At 38.3% G+C, this 15773-nt stretch overlaps 1 protein-coding gene across 1 annotated transcript in view; it reads right to left on the bottom strand.

Moving 5' to 3' along the window:
• ME1 (malic enzyme 1) overlaps positions 1-15773 on the bottom strand; it is a 150908-nt gene that overhangs the window by 95394 nt on the left and 39741 nt on the right. The gene's annotated exons all lie outside the window — the stretch shown is intronic.

Here is a 15773-nt window from a genome sequence, read left to right as displayed (position 1 = left end):
TGTCCCATTTATTAAATCCTAGAGGCCTGGTGCATGAATTCGTGCATGGGTGAAGTCTGGCCAGCCCACCCCGATGGGGGCCGATTGGGCGGGGGCCGATTGGGCAGGGGCCGGCCAAGGGGAGGTGTCTCTGGTGGTTGGTTGGCCGGCACTGCCCCTGATCAAGTGTGGGAGGGGAGCAATCAAGGGTGGGGTCAGCCAGGAAGAGGGCCAATTGGGGGTGTGGAGCTGACTGGGGGAGGGGCCATGGGAGGTTGGGGGAGCCAATTGGCCACCACAGTGCACGTCATAGCGATATGTTGTTCCAGTCATTCCATTGTTCAGGTAGCTTGGCTTTTATGTATATAGATTCACAGTGTGGAAAGGAGAACATGCATTGGCAATGGCTGAAGTGACTGATACTGCTGAGTAGTCCTTTCATGTGGCACTTACTTGATCTGTGGCTTTAGTTGTTGTTTGCAATGCTGTTATTTAGAGCCTCAGCTGAAGCCTTTTACATTTCTCACCCTTATACCCCCCAGTTCCTCTGAAAGTCTAACAAGTCACTGTAAAAATTCAGATAGAAATTTTTTAAATTTCTTAATCTCACTTATAAGTTTTACTTTAGTCTTGTTAAACATAGCAACAGAGAACTACATACAACAAATGTACAGCTTAATGAAGTGTTATCAGGCAACCACCCCTCTACGGAATATCCACTAAAGCAGAGAAAGTCCTGTCAGCTACCCAGAGCCCTCTACATGTTTTCTCCCAACCAATACTCCTCCCTCCTAAGAATAACCACTCTCCTGACTTTCATGGTATCATTTCCTCAGTTTATAGCTTCATCATCCAAATAGCAAACCATCCCTATGGATTACTGTATAATTTGTCTGGTTAAGTTTCCCCAAATCTGAATTTTGCTGATTGCAACCCTTTAGTACAGATTACCATGTTACTCTTCACTCTGTACTTCTTGGAAAATTGGTACTAGTAATTGAATTTAAAAGCTTAAATGGATTTTTCAAATTTTTTTTACAAGACACTTGACAGTTTGGTATTATCAGAAGATACATAACATCTTGTAGTCCTTTTTGTGATTTTAGCAGTTGCTGATGCATGATATCTAAATTCATTAATTCAAAATGGTGATATTCCAATTCTATCAACCATTATTTATTAGCTGGAACACTTCTTTTTAAATTAAATTTATTGGGTGACACTGGTTAATAAAATTATATAGTTTTCAAGTGTGCAATTCTATGATATATATAGGTTACAAGTGTATATTTTGCAGTGTGTGCTCATGGAGGGTAGAGGGCGTCAAATATTCGATGACAGAATAAGATTTTATTTTTGGTGGAACACTTCTTCAAAGAGAATTTTCACCATACCTATTGTTTAGTTACCCTATGGTAAAGTTTATATTTTAAAAAGGGATAAATGCTTCAGTCTTTCTCTTTACTTATCAGGTTTTTTTGTTTTGTTTTGTTTTAATCCTCACCTGGGGATATTTTTTCCCATTGATTTTTTTTTTTTTTTTTTTTTTTTTAGAGAGAGAATGGAGGGGAGGCAGAAGTGGGGGAGTGAGAGAAACATTGATGTGAGAGAGACACATCAATTGTTGCCTCCCATTGGCATCCTAACGGGGCCGAGATTGAGCCTGCAACCCAGGTATGCACCCTTGACCAGGAATCAACCTGCGACCCTCCAAACTGCAGGCCAATGCTCTAACCACTGAGAAAACTAGTTAAGATTACTTATCAGTTTGTTTGTTTTTTAAAAGAATGCATTTGTTAGAATCCTTCAAGAGTTTCCCCTAAGGTGTGTGTGTGAGTGTGTGTGTGTGTGTGTGTTGGATCAATATGAGTGATGGTGGGGGCGGGGCTGCAGGCAGACAGGGGACTGGGGGCTGCGGTGGGAGGGGCCGGGGGGGGTGAAGAGATGGGCCAAGACCCACCCCTGTGCCCACCGCAGCCTCGCAACCCACAGTTCCTTTCAAGGTACACAAATTTGTGCACTGGACCCCTTGTATTGCTATAAACATTCCTGCGCATATTTGTGTAAATCTTGAACTCATTTGGGTAAATATAGCAGGACCTCTAATAACATTGTTTAGTTCAACATTGATGATGGGAAAAAATCCATTCCCAGCCAGGGCCACTGTATATGTAGAGTTTGCAGGTTCTACCCCTACTGCTGCCCCCCTTCCATTCCACACACATATACACACAGAGCAGAAAGCTACTTAAGTAAAGAGACTCTCTGTTTGGCTCACATTTTTACCCCTAATTCCTATAAGTACGCTGGCACATAGTATGTGTCCAACAATGTGCTCTGACTTCAGTGTTGAAAAATAAGGCTTCTACAATCTATTTTTTTTTAAGTACAGAAAATATGAAATAAAGCCAGACTTAGTATGACTTATTAAGTAACCAAAAATTAAATGATAATAGTAAGTGCCACAGGCAGATTACTGATGACTGTCTGACTCAACAAAAATATTAATTTACCAAGTTGGCAATAAACTATATCCTTTCCTGTTTTTTTCACTGTTCCATGTGAATTTATTTTGTTTCCCAAAACAATTATAAGCTCCTTATAAGTTATACATATTTCTTTTGGATCCCTGTTATATCCAACTCTGCAATCAAAAGATCTCAATAAATAATTGCAAAATTAGAAGGAAATGTACTTGGGCTTATAAAATAAGGCATTTTTGTTGAATTATCTAAGATGTTCTTGGCAGTATAACATTAAATAATATTCTTGGGAACTTGCTAGTTAGCCAAGGTTTTCTAAGTAACACTGGTCTCAGAAAACAGTATCATTTTTTAAAACAAGAGGGGTACAGAATGATACTAAATTTTACATCAATTAAATGCTATTATGTAAAGATATGAGTACAACTTCAATGAGAAAGCAATTTGACCACCTTTAATTTCTTGCTCTGGCTAGAGATTTATTTGTGGTAAAAATGCTTACTCTCAGAGAGATCTCAATAAATTAAGGATCGGCAATATCCCACCAAAGTCAAACATTTTGATGGAATAATTTTAAAAACTTCTGGAATGCTACTTTGATCAGAAACCTATTGAGATATCCAAAAACATTTCAGCACAGTAAAGACTCATACTCATAGAGCTGAATATTAAATATTAATTCTCAATATATACCTATAGATATAGTTAAAAATGAAATGTTTAGACAAGAAAGTTATTTATCAATGATATTTTAATATTTAATTTTAAAATGTGGCCATGTGTTTATTATTTTAATCAGTAGGTTTTAATCTGTAACAAACATTATATAGTTGATTAGAAGCCCGGTGTATGAAAATTCATGCACTGGCGGGGGGGGGGGGGGCGCTCAGCCCAGCCTGCCCCCTCTCACAGTCCGGGAGCCCTCAGGGGCGGGAGGCGACCTGGTGATCAGGGGAAGGCGATGCCCCATCACACCTCTGCTGCTGCCACTGCCGGCAGCGCAAGCCTTGGCTGGCCCTGGTTACCTGTGCCCTGGCGGCCCTGGGCGTCTGGAGGGCTGAGGTCACTGGGGGATTCCAGAGGCAGGTGCGCAGAGCATCTGGGCCCACCTGGCGATGGGCCCAGCCTTGCCACATGCCTGCCACCCCAACGGGGCTAAGGGGACTTGACGTCATCATCTTGTGGCTGTGGACGTCGCCATCTTTGAGGGCGTGGCAGTCAATTAGCATATTCCTTCCTTATTGGCTGTGGGCGCCACCATCTTTTCGATGGCGTGAGGGTCAATTATCATATTCCTTCTTTATTAGATAGGATGTTCAAAATATTCCAGCTTCTGCCCCAGTGGGATCCACTTCAAGGGTGTCTATGTCTTTTGACAGGACCCCATCATTCTTTGGGCCTTTTCTTACTTTCTGGTACTGCAGACTGATGATGCTGCAGACTCATCTTTTACTTATCCTGGACCAGCCCTGGAATCAGCAATTTCTCCAAGGTGTTCTGGTTCCTTTTTAGTAGAGAATCAAATTTAGATCTGAATGCTAGGTGTGCTCATTGTTCCTGGAGTGTTACTGTTTCCCAGGCCAACTCAATGGACACAGCTAGAGAATATATGTATGTGCATATATAGTTTGTGTGCATGTGAGTATGCATGTACACATACATACACACATATATATTTATTTCTATATCTATTAAATATTAAAATATCATTGATAACTTTCTTGTCTAAACATTTCATTTTATAACTGTATCTATATGTACATATTGAGAATTAATATATCATATTCTATCTATACATTGCAAGCCATAAGTTCACACTAATACTTCCAATTCTAATTCAATGCCACAGGATTCATTCTAGTGTTCTCACTTCAGTTTCCACATTTGTAACAACTTTCTCCAACAGTGAGAAACCTAGTTCCTATTGTGCTTAATATATTTATTTATTAGATCAGTCCTCTTTGTATAACACCAATCTTGTCCCCTCCCTGTGTGGACACCTCACTCACCTCACTAATGCTCCAATCTCAAACGCAGGCAGCCCTCCTACACAGATGCCCTCCTCACCCCCCTGGGGGCCCAACACCTGGCACCCCCCTCCCTTCATCTTGCTTGGCTCTCATCTCGAGTCAGTCTACGTGGGTGTTCCTAACGCCGCCCAGGCTCCAAAACTCCATGCTAGGTTCCCAATCCTTCCACGAAGCAGACAGAGGGTACGGCCTGACTGCTGCTGGAGTCTCTGAGGAACACAGAAGCCTGGTGCTGGACGTGCAAAAGGAAGCTACCACTATCTCCTGCTGCTGGAGAAATACCAACCTTGACCACATCGTCACAAACCAAGGATGTTTATCCCTTTGCTTATCATACTTGTGGAAACTAATTTCCTAATTTTTTATCTTTTATTTGTTGTTTTCCATTTACGTAAAGTGAAACAAACTGATTTTCTTTTTCTTTTTTTAAAATATATTTTATTGATTTTTTACAGAGAGGAAGGGAGAAGGATAGAGAGTTAGAAACATTGGTGAGAGAGAAACATCGATCAGCTGCCTCCTGCACACCCAAGGTACATGCCCTTGACCGGAATCGAACCTGGGACCCTTGAGTCCGCAGGCTGACGCTCCATCCACTGAACCAAACCGGTTACGGCATGAAACATGAATTTTGAAAGTTATTTTTTACTATTTCTAAAGCATTCTTATTAAAAATTTGTGATTTCCATACACTGTGAATAGCTACAGAATTCTATCAATGGTGTAGTTAGTTATACATTGGTCCATTTATAATATGACATGAAGTAACAGAAAAAAATTAAGTTTCTATCAAGAATGACTCTTTAGAATGGGGAAAGAATATCTTTTGGCACTGATGAAATTACAATTACTTTTGTTGCTGTTGTTAATCCTCACCCAAGTATATTTTTTCCATTGTTTTCTAAAGAGAGTGAAAGGGGGGGGGGGAGGGAAGGAGGGAAGGAGGGAGGGAGGGAGGGAGGGAGGGAGGGGGAGAGAGAGAGAGAGAGAGAGAGAGAGAGAGAGAGAGAGAGAGAGAGATGTCAATGTGCAAGAGGCACATTGATTGGTTGCCTCCTGCACATGCCTTGACTGGGGCTGGGGATGGATCCTGCAACAGGTATGTGACCTTGACTGGAAATCGAACCCACCACCATTTGACGACACTCTAATCACTTAGTAACAGGGCAAATTCCAATTACTTTTAAGCATGCTATTGCAGACAAGAATATTGTTATTGGAAATATTTGAATGTATCCTAATATTTGGCAACCTATTGGCAATCAAAAGAATTTAATCTTTTAAGCTCCCAAATATATAACCAACAAATTGGTTTAACAGGGAGAGGCAATAGGTTGGTGAAGAATTATTTGAAAGAAAAATGCATGAAGTCTTTGGGATCTCAGTCATCAGTCTTCCTCAGGATCTTACTAATTAACTGTCTCACATAGCTGGGAAAACAAAGGGATTGGTGCTTAGAAAGCAGAAGAAGTGGTTTTAGCTTCTGTTCTTGTTTCTCCTTTTAAAATAAAATAAAACCATATCAGTAAACTGATGTTTTCACTAAATTAATAAAGGGTTGAGGCAGTCACCAATAGAAGCTATAAATACAGTAAAACCATGTAATCATTCAAATCACAGAAAAATGACAGGAAGCACAGAGATCCAGAAGGCAACCTTTACCCTGTTTTTTTCTAGGCAGCAAGAAGCCACACCACCCTGGAGAAATAAGATGATATTTTTCTTAGAAGACATGGGCTTTCCACTTAGCCTGGGAAGAACTCAAGGGCTAATAACTGTTTAAAACCTAGGTTTGCAAGACTCGCCCATTTAAAGATAATTAATATAAAAGAGGGGACAGGCAGGAAAAGGAAGATGGTCTAAAAAAACTACTGCAATGGAATACGAATACAGAAAGATGAAGTTAGTTCTCAAGTCTAATAAAGAAAGTATATATAGCACTGCATCTGGGAAAGAAAAAAAGGCATCAGATTTCTTGGGTTCTGAGAGGAATTTATGAAATAGGTCTTTATATAAAGGACATTGATCAATAATATATTAGACATTGTTTTCAATACAAGGTATAATAAAAGGCATAGAGCAGCCTTCTCTATTTGATATTTCTTTCTTATAAGAACCCTGATTAAAAAAACAATATAATATTACAAATGCCTGCAAATCATATTGAATAAATCAAAATTGAACTTCACTGATATTCTCCACTCAGATATTTATATTTGTCTGTTGAATGGGGAAAGGACAGCATGAATGAAAGAAAAGTTTTATATAAATTCGACGTGGCAGTTAGCAGATACTTGAACAGCATAAATATTACATATAAAAGTTTCTTAAACTGACTCAACTAGCTTAATACATAAATTAAGGCTCCCAGCAACTTATTCATCTGTTTCTAACCACAAGGAATTCTTCCCACCATAGTCATTGGTGGTTTTCTCTGGGTAAGCAGTAAAGAAGAAGACTATTCCCTGGGATTTTTTTTTTTTTTTGAGTATGTATCTCATTACAAATAGAAAAATAAAACAGCTACCCCCCCCCCCCACACACACACTTTTTCTTATAGCTATGTTAGTAAGTTACTTACTTTAGTATGTATAGTGTTTAAATTACTTATTTATGTCACCAACAAAGTGCATTTCATTAGTACAACTTTTAACATTATTTAGTTAACTTTGTGCTCTATTTTGTTTCATGAGAAATAATGATGAGTAACAAAGGAAAAAGAAACCACATGGCCGTGTCCAAGGAAGATAATAAATTAGAAGCTAAATTTGGTATTGAAATAATCTTTGCAAAAATAAATATGCAACATCAGTATCTCATTTATCTTACTGAAAAAATTAGTGAGCTCATCTTCTTATGTGAAAAAAAAAAGAAATGTCCAATATCCAATAGATTTTTTTCTGAGTGAGGACTTTCTTGAGAAACTTAATGTAGTTTAAGTAACAGTTTAAATTTATATATATATGTGACTTTATATAGTTTAAATACAAAAATATTTATTTTTTCTTGGAAATACCAAATATAATAATATATTGTTCATGAGGCAGAATAACATAAATTTCCTTTGTGTTCTATAAATATTTATTAAAAACATGTCTTTAGTGATAGTGTTAAATTAAGTTTAAGTACTTAGGAAAAGAAATTTCTGGCAATAAAAAAAATAAAAAATAAAAAAAAGTAAAAAAAATAAATAAATAAATAAATAAAAAAAAAAGAAATTTCTGTTTCATAAGTTAAGAATTTGATATTTGAATACTGTAGGTACATCTGAATTCCAGATGAATCAGTTTTTAATTTCTGCTATATACAACCTGTCAAAAGATATAGGGTTAAGAAAGATAATCTTATTTAAATATACTAACAATATTCATTTTACAGATGAGGAAACTAAAGGTCCGGGTATTTATATTTTCCACCCAAGATCACACCATTAATAAGAAGCAATGAAGAGATTTGAACCAAGCCTCCTCTTTAGGTCCAAAGCATATACTACACCAGCAATGTTTATTCATACTCTATTGACCAATTATCCACTCAACAATTCATACTCTATTGCCTATTTATCTACTCAACTGGTAGTCTATTAGGTTCTGGGATAGAGGTAAAAGATACAGAGTTGCCACCTGAAGAAAAAAGTCAAGACAGTCAGATAGGAAAGAAAGTCAACTATTACAGTCAGTGCACTATACACTGTGAAAGTATCCAGGGGGTCTGGGGAACTCAAGTTGGGATGAGGTGCCAGGTGTGAAGTGTAGGAAAGAGGTACCAATGTAGCCAGAGGCTAGGGCAAAGGAGACAGATTACACAATCTTTGAAGGCCATCTAAGCAGTTGGATTTTATGATGGGCAAGTGGGGAGTCATTCCATGACTTTAGTCAGGAAAATGACATAATTAGGCATCCCTTTTTGAAAATCCACTGTCTTCTGAAATGAGGACTTAATCTAAGAATAGCAATAAGATTAAATGAACAAGAGATTTGACAGACAGAAGATAAAACTGACAAGGCTCATAAAGGGAAAGGCAGAGGGGAAAATCCAGACTATCTCTGAGAAATCTGGTTCAGATAACTCAGTCAATGCTGCGGCACCTTACAATGTTAAGAAATCTGGGGGACTGAAATGGTGGGCTGGAAGTAAGAAAACAAGACCCAGAAAAAAACATTAGAGAACACTGACCTATTAGTGGGTACAGATTAAGAAGGAAATATATCGAAGAGGGTAAATGTGGTAGGTTTAACTCATGAAAAGAAAATGTTAGGGCAATGAATTCACAGGGGAGATGAAGAGGAATATATGAGATAAGGAGGGTAAGGCTGCAGAATTGTTCATGTACTTGCAACCACAGAATGAGATGAGCCAAGAACACAGCTGGTGTTCAACTCCATGGAGTAGAAGGCCCAGCTGAGACTGAACTATTCAGACAGTTATAGAACTCCACCTCACATTAATATTTTATTTTAAAATAAGTGCACAGACATGAAATGAAGAGTATGTAGTAGCTATGTGAACATGTCTAGTTGGCTTTTCCTTGAGGGGGAAAAAAGGGTCGGTTCAGGATGGATTTGTGCAGTGGACAAAGGAAAGAATAATTAGAGTATAGACTTGAGTTATAAATGAAGTGACTGTATAAGCCTGCAAGCTTCAGAACTTCTTATGTACAGATCTTATTGTCTCCTGCTGAAATATATTAAACAGCTACTCACAGAACTAAAGGGAGAAACAGTTCAAAACACAATTATAGTTGGAGACCTTAATACTGCATTGACAGCTCTAGACAGATCAAACAAAATAGAAATAAAGAAATATTGGTCTTAAATGAAACACTATACCAAATGGAGATATAATTGACATTTACAGAACATTTCATCCCAGAACATCAGACTATACATTCTTCTCCAGAGCACATGGAACATTCTCAAGGATAGACCATATTAGCTAATTGAATAGAACATTACATCCCAAAAATAATGCATCACGATCAAGTGGGATTCATTCCAAGGGCACAAGGATGGTTCAAGGGCACAAGGATGGTTCAACATTCGCAAATCAATCAACATAATACACTACATTAACAAAAGAAAAGATAAAAACCATACAATCTTGTAAGTAGATACAGAAAAAGCATTTGATAAGATACAATATCCATTTATGATTAAAACACTCAATAAAATAGGAATAGAAGGAAAGTACCTCAACATAATAAAAGCCATCCTATATAATAAAAGCATAATATGCAAATAGACTGAATGGTGGAACAACTGTTCGGTGGGGGGTGAGGCCAGTGAGTGTGCCAGCAGGCAGAGGGAGGGGGCGGCGGAGGGGTGATGGGGGGGCGGGGCCAGCCGCTCACCTGCTGGCGCTGTCCCCTGATCAGCCTGCCCAGTTGCCTCCTGCAGAGGGAGGCCACCTGCAGGGTGATGGGGGAGTGGGGCAGTGGGGGGCAGGGCTCGCCAGTGACCATCCCCTGATCAGCCTGCTTGGTCACCTCCCGCAGAGTGAGGCCAGACTGCAGCTTAGGCCCACTCCCCACTGCACTTGATTTGGACACCCCCTGAAAGCTCCCGAACTGCGATAGGGCACAGGCCAGGCTGAGGGACCCCTCCCCGCTCCGAGCGCATGAATTTTCGTGCACTGGGCCTCTTGTATATGATAAATTCTCAGCCAATATCATACTCAATGGTGAAAAACTGAAAGCTTTTCCCCTAAGATCAGGAACCAGGCAAGGATGTCCACTCTCACCACTCTTATTCAACATAGTACTGGAAGTTCTAACCAGAGCAATAAGGTAACAGAAAGAAATAAAAGGCAACCAAACAGGGAAGGAAGAAGTGAAACTGTCACTTTTTGTGGATGACATGACGCTATATATAGAAAACCCTAAAGACTCTACTGAAAAACTACTGGAAACAATAAACAAATACAGTCAAGTTGTAGGATACAAAATCAATGTGCAAAAATCCATTGCCTTCCTCTATACCAACAATAAAACTTCAGAAAAAGAAATGGAGAAAACAATTCCTTTTGCAATAGCAACCAAAAGGATAAAATACCTAGGAATAAATTTAACAAAAAATGTGAAAGACCGATATACTAAAAATTACAAAACATTATTAAAAGAGATTGAAAAAGACACAAGAAATGGAAAAATATCCCGTATTCATGCATTGGAAGAATCAACATAGTTAAAATGTCCATTTTATCCAAAGCAATATGCAGATTTAATGCAATCCCCATCAAAACCCAATGTCATTAAAAAAAAAAATACAATGAGAAGTCATCAGATTTATATGGAACCACAAAAGATGCAGAAGAGCCAAAGAAATCCTGAAAAAAAAGAATGATGCTGGAGGTATCACACTACCTGACTTCAAAATATACTACAATAATCAAAACAGCATGGTATTGGCAGAGAAACAGAATAGAGAGCCCAACTATAAAACCACATGAATATGGACAGATAATTTTTGACAAAGGAGCCAGAAATGCACATTGGAGTAAAGATAGTTTCTTCAATAAATGGTGCTGGGAAAACTGGAAAGCCACATGGAAACAAATGAAACTGGATTGCATTCTGTCCCCATGTACAAAAATTAATTTAAAATGGATCAAAGACTTAAAGATAAGACCCAAAACTATAAGTCACATAGAAAAAATATAGGTACCAAAATTATGGACCTGGGTGGTAGAGAACATTTTATGGACTTGACCCCAAAGGCAAGGGAGATAAAGGCAAAAATAAATGAATGGGACTATATCAAAGTGAAGGGCTTCTGCTCAGCAAAAGAAATGAACAACAAAACAAACAGGCAGCCAACCAGATGGGAGATGATATTTGCAAACAGTAGCTCTGACAAAGGTTTAATTTCCAAAATATATAAAGAACTCGTAAAACTCAACACCAAACAAATAAACAATCCAATCAAAAAGTGGGCAGAGGACCTGAAAATACACCTCACCAAGAAGACATACAAACAGCCAATGATATATGAAAAGATGTCCAACCTCACTGGCAATCAGGGAAATGCAAATGAAAACTGCAATGAGATACCACCTTATACCAGTGAGAGTGGCCATAATCAACAAGACAAGCAACAACAAATGTCAGAGAGTTGTTGAAAAAAGGAAACCCTGATTCACTGCTGGTGGGAATATAGACGGTCCAACCACTATGGAAAGCAGTCTGGTGATTCCTCAAAAAATTAAAAGTAGAGCTATCATATGACCCAACAACCCCACTCCTGGATATATACCGGAAAAACTCGAAATCATATATACACAAAGATATATGCACCTCTATGTTCATTGCAGCATTATTCATGGTGGCCAAGACTTGGTGGCCAAAGTGCCCTGCGATAGAGGACTGCATACAGAAGATGTGGTATATATACACAATGGAATACTACATGGCCATAAGAAAGGGTGAGATAGCATCATTTACAACATGGATGGACCTTGAGAACATTATGCAAAGTGAAATAAGTCAGATTTAAAAAGCTAAGAACTATATGAATTCACTCATATGTGGAATATAAAACTGAAACTTTTGAACACAAACAGCAGTGTGGTGGTTGCCAAAGTTGGGGGGGGGGGAAGAAGGGTCCTGATATGAGGTGACAGGAGGAGATTTGACTTTGAGTGGTAGGCACATGGTCCTATATACAGATTTTTGTTACTTAGTAATCCACACACGTAACCTATATGTTCATGTTGACTAATGTCATCCCAATAAAATTTAATTTAAAAAAGTATACACACCCTCTGAATAATTATAAAGGCAGTATTTATTAAAATACATTTCATTTTCAAAGTTAAAAAGAAAACAGTGGTGAAAGTAGACATCCCTATTTTGTTCCTGTTCTTAGGCAAAATGGTTTTAGTTTTTGCCCATTGAGTATAATATTGGCTGTAGGTTTGTCATAAACAGCGTTTATTATGTTGAGGTATGATCTCTCTATTTGCTCTTTGCTGAGAGTTTTTATCAAAAAAGAGTGTTGGATTTTGTCAAATGCTCTTTCTACATCAATTGATATAATCATGCGATTATTTTGTCTTCCAATGTGCTTATGTGATATATCACATTTTTTGATTTGTGAGTATTGTACCAGCCTTGCACCTCTGGAATAAATCCCACTTGGTCATGATGTGTGATCTTTTTAATGTATCGCTGGATCTGATTTGCTAATATTTTGTTGAGGATTTTAGCATCTGTGTTCATCAGAGATATTGTCCTGTAATTTTCTTTCTTTGTTGTATCTTTATCTGGTTTTGGAATTAGGGTAATGCTGGCCTCATAAAAAAAAAAAAACAACCTTAGAAGTATTCCTTTTTCTTGAATTTTTTGGAACAGTTTGAGGGTGTTAGTTCTTCTTTGAATGTTTGGTAAAACTCCCCTGTGAACCCATCTGATCCAGGGCTTTAGTCTGCTGGAAGTTATTTCATTACTGCTTCAATTTCATCAGTAGTTATTGGCCTATTCAGGTTTTCTGTTTCTTCCTGACTGAGTTTTGGAAGACTGTATTTTTCTAGGAATTCTGTAATAAAGCAGGATAAAAAATTAACACCCAGAAATCTATGGCATTTTTACACACTAACTAGAGGCCCAGTGCATGAAAATTCGTGCACTGGGTGGGGCGGGGAGTCCCTCAGCCTGGCCTGCACCCTCTCGCAGTCTGGGAGCTCTTGGGGGATGTCTACCTGCCAGCTTAGGACTGCTTTCCTAAGCATTCAGACATCCCTCTGGTAGCCTTGGAGCCCTCAGGGGATGTCTGGCTAATGGGAAGCGGGCCTTTAGTCGGACATCCTTAGCTCTGCCACTGAGGCAGGAAAGGCTCCTGCCACCGCTGCTGCGCTGACCAGCCATGAGCCAGGTTCTGGCTGAGTGGTGCTCCTGCTGTGGAAGCGCACTGACCATCAGGGGGCAGCTCCTGGATTGAGTGTCTGCTCCCTGGTGGTCAGTGTGCATCATAGTGACCAGTCATTCCCAGTTGTTCTGCCATTAGGGTCAATTTGCATAATACCCTTTATTATATAGGATAATGAATTCACAGAAAGAGAAACTTAAAAAACAATCTCATTTACCACTGCAAAAAAAAATTTAAGATACTGAGAATTAAACTTAACCAAGGAGGTAAAAGACCTGTTCTTAGAAAACCATGGGATGTTGAAAAAAGAGATAGAGGAAGATATAAACAAGTGGAAGAATATACGGTGTTCATGGATTGGTAAAATCAACATCATTAAAATGTGCATACTACCCAAAGCAATCTATAGATTTAAAGCAATCCCTATTTAAAATACCAATGGCATATTTCACAGATATAGAACAAACACTACAAAAATTTATATGAAATTGAAAAGATCCCAAATAGCCACAGCAATCTTGAGAAAGAAGAACAAAGTTGGAAGAATCACAATACCAGATATCAAGTAATACTACAAAGCCACTATACTCAAAATAGCCTGGTACTGTCACAGAACAGGCATATAGATCAATGGAACAGAACAGAGAACCCAGAAATTAACTCAAGCCATTATGCTCAATTAATATTTGACAAAGAAGGCAAGAGCATACAATGGAGTCAAGACAGTCTCTTCAATAAATAGTGTTGGGAAAACTGGACAGGTACATGAAAAAGAAAGAAAGAAAAGAAAAAGAGAGAGAGAGAGAGAGGAGAAGGAGGAGGAGGAGGAGGAGGAGGAGGAGGAGGAGAAGGAGAAGGAGAAGGAGAAGGAGAAGGAGAAGGAGAAGGAGAAGGAGAAGGAGAAGAAGAAGAAGAAGAAGAAGAAGAAGAAGAAGAAGAAGAAGAAGAAGAAGAAGAAGAAGAAGAAAGAAGAGATAGAAAGAAAGAAAGAAAAAGAAAGGAAGGAAGAAAATAGCCTACCAACTTACTCCATACACAAGAATTAACTCAAAATGGATAAAGGACTTAAATATAAGTCTGAGATGTCAGCAAAATCTCAGACATCTCTCACAGCAATACGTTTATGGATACACCTCCTGGGGCAATGGAAACTAAGGAGAAATAAACTAATGGGACTACATCAAAATAAAAAGCTTCTCACAGCAAAAGAAACAACTGACAAAATAAAAAGAGAGCCCATTACATGGGAGAACATATTTGCCAATTATTATTGCAATAAGGGGTTAATTTCCACTATATATCAGGAACTCATAAAAAAAAGGAAGACAAACAATCCAATTAAAAAAATGGGTAAAGGACCTAAATCAGTGATGGCGAACCTATGACACGCGTGTCAGAGGTGACACGCGAACTCATTTTTTTGGTTGATTTTTCTTTGTTAAATGGCATTTAAATATATAAAATAAATATCAAAAATATAAATCTTTGTTTTACTATGGTTGCAAATATCAAAAAATTTCTGTATGTGACACAGCACCAGAGTTAAGTTAGGGTTTTTCAAAATGCTGACATGCCAAGCTCAAATGGTTCACCATCACTGACCTAAATAAACACTTCTCCAAAGTAGACATACAGATAGCCAAGAAACATATGAAAAAATGCTCAAAGTCACTAATTATTTGAGAGATACAAATTTAAATGACAATGAGGTATCACTTCACACATGTCAGAATGGCTATCATCAACAAATCAAGAAATGACAAGTGCTGGCAAGGATATGGTGAAAAGGGAACACTCATGCACTGCTGGTGGGAATGCAGACTGGTGCAGCCACTATGGAAAACAGTATGGAGTTTGCCCAACAGCAGATGAGTGGATAAAAAGCATACATTTACACAATGGAATACTATGCAGTTGTAAAAAAGAAAGAACTGTTACCATCTGCAAAGGCATGGTTGGGCCTGGAGATTATTATGCTAAGCTAAATAAGGCAGTCAAAGAAAGATAAGTATCACAAGATTTCACTCATAGGTGGAATCAAATGAACAAAATAAACTGATGAACAAAATAGATCCAGAGACATAGAAGCATGGAACAGACTGACGAATTTCAGAGGGAAGGCAGGGGTGGAAGGATGGGTGGGGAGTGATTAACGGGGGAACTTATATGCATATATGAACACAGACAATAGAGTGATGAAGGCCTGGGAGGGATGGGTGTGACGTGGAGGGCGTCAATGGGAAAAACAAAACAAAAACAAAGAGGACATCTATAATACTTTCAACAATAAAGAAAAAAATAAAAGGAAATCATTTTGTTATTCTTTATTACTATCCTCTGTTCATTTCCTTTACAATATAAGCTATACTCATATTTATTTGTTCACTTGACTATCTCCTGTAAATTCAACAGTGGCAGAA

This window comes from Myotis daubentonii, chromosome 6, assembly GCF_963259705.1.
Source record: "Myotis daubentonii chromosome 6, mMyoDau2.1, whole genome shotgun sequence".
NCBI classification, from domain to species: domain Eukaryota; kingdom Metazoa; phylum Chordata; class Mammalia; order Chiroptera; family Vespertilionidae; genus Myotis; species Myotis daubentonii.
The sequence above is the reverse complement of the archived record's forward strand: the minus strand, read 5'-3'. Positions and strand labels throughout refer to the sequence as shown.